Source organism: Colobus angolensis, unplaced genomic scaffold (genome assembly GCF_000951035.1).
Source record: "Colobus angolensis palliatus isolate OR3802 unplaced genomic scaffold, Cang.pa_1.0 Scaffold34, whole genome shotgun sequence".
NCBI lineage: Eukaryota > Metazoa > Chordata > Mammalia > Primates > Cercopithecidae > Colobus > Colobus angolensis.
This window is the reverse complement of record NW_012116710.1, coordinates 7,967,519-7,969,755: the sequence shown is the minus strand read 5'-3', so window position 1 is coordinate 7,969,755 and position 2,237 is coordinate 7,967,519.

Below are 2,237 nucleotides of genomic sequence, written 5' to 3'. Positions count from 1 at the left end.
ATTGCACTGCCACCATTAAAAGAGACTTGATCAGGCTATTTGTCTTGTCTCCGTTTCTCGTGTTTTCTTGTCTCCTCCATTCCCACTCCCCCTTCCAGGGTCCGTTCGACTGTCCTGCAGGTCGGGACACTGGGCAACATAGTGAGACTCCATGTCTACAAAAAATTTGAAAATTATCCAGACTTAGTGGCACACACCTGTAGTCCCAGCTAGTCAGGAGGCTGAGGTGCGAGGATCGCTTGAGCCCAGGAAGTCAATGCTGCAGTGAGCTGTGATCGTGCCACCGCACTCCAGCCTGGGTGACAGAGTGAGACCCTGTTTCAAAAATCAATGAAAAAAATTAAATGGGGCTGAGAAAAGCACTCCTGCACAGGTTTTTGGGGGGTTTTGGGAGGGGGGCTGGATTTGTGACAGAGTCTGTCGCCTAGGCTGGAGTGCAGTGGTGTGATTTTGGCTCATTGCAGCCTCTGCCTCCTGGGTTCAAGCGATTCTCCTGACTCAGTCTCCTGAGTAGCTGGGATTACAGGTGCACGCCACCACACTCAACTAATTTTGTATTTTTAGTAGAGATGGAGTTTCACCATGTTGGCCAGGCTAATCCTGAACTGCCCTCATGTGATTTTCCTGCCCCCAAGTATTAGTTTAACATTAGTCTTAATATTTGAATGTTGATAGGAGTTGCTTTTCATGCCAAGCCTTGCGTTAAAGGATTTCCTACAGTATCACATTGAATCCTCATGGTGTATCCATCGTGATTGCTGTATGTTATACAGAGATCTTGTTAAAATACTCATTTGATAAAGGAGGAAACTGAAGGGCAGACTGGTGAAGTCATTTATCAAAGGAAATACAGATTGTAGTTGCTGGAACTGGAAATCTAACTCAGGTATGGTTGACGTGGCCTCAAGTCTTCATCACCTCTCAAGAAAACCAGCTCTCTGCCGGGCATATTGGCTCAGGCTTGTAATCCCAGCACTTTGAGAGGCCGAAGTGGGTGGATCACAGGAGGTCAGGAGTTCAACACCAGCCTGGCTGACATGGTAAAACCCCATCTCCACTAAAAATATAAAAATTTACCAGAGGTGGTGGCGGGTGCCTGTATCCCAGCCACCCGGGAGGCTGAGGCAGGAGAATCCTTTGAACCCCGGAGGTGAAGGTTGTGGTGAGCCGAGATTGTGCCACCGCACTCCAGCCTGGGCGACAGAGTGAGAGTGTCTCAAAAAAAAAAAAGAAGAAGAAAAAGGAATGAACTGAAATGAATAAAGAGGCCTAGTGCTAGTAAATGTCTCAGCTAGGCAGGTAGTAAAAGATCTCAGCTAGGCAGTGGCAGAGCAGGATTCAAATTCAGGGCTGTTGTGATGCTCCGCCAGACTCTGAGCCTGAGTATTCCGTGGAGCTGGGAGAATACAGCGCCCCCTGGTGGTAACTTGTCTGTGCTGCTTCTGGCTTGGGAGAACAGCAACTAACACAGCAATGTGCCAGCAATTGTTCTAAGTGCTTTACTTAGATTTAATTTTCTTCTTCTTTTTTATTTTATGCTATGTTATTTTATTTTTATTATGCTGTCAATTCTAGGGTACATGTGCACAACGTGCAGGTTTGTTACATATGTATACATATGCCATGTTGACGTGCTGCACCCATTAACTCATCATTTGCATTAGATATTTCTCCCAATGCTATCCCTCCCCCAATCACTCACCCCATGACAGGTCCCATTGTGTGATGTTCCCCCACCTGTGTCCAAGTGTTCTCATTGTTCAATTCCCACCTGTGAGTGAGAACATGCTGTATTTGGTTTTCTGTCCTTGTGATAGTTTGCTCAGAAAGATGGTTTCCAGCTTCATGCACATCGCTACAAAGGACGCGAACTCATCCCTTTTTTATGGCTGCATAGTATTCCATGGTGTATATGTGCCACGTTTTCTTAATCCAGTCTATTATTGATGGACATTTGGGTTGGTTCCAAGTCTTTGCTATGGTGAATAGTGCCACAATAAACATACCTGTGCACATGTCTTTATAGTAGCATGATTTATAATCCTTTGGGTATATACCCAGTAATAGGATCACTGGGTCAAATGGTATTTCTAGTTCTAGATCCTTGATGAATCGCCCACACTGTCTTCCACAATGGTTGAACTAGTTTACACTCCCACCAACAGTGTAAAAGTGTTCCTATTTCCCCACATCCTCTCCAGCTCCTGTTCTTTCCTGACTTTTTTTTTTTTTTTTTT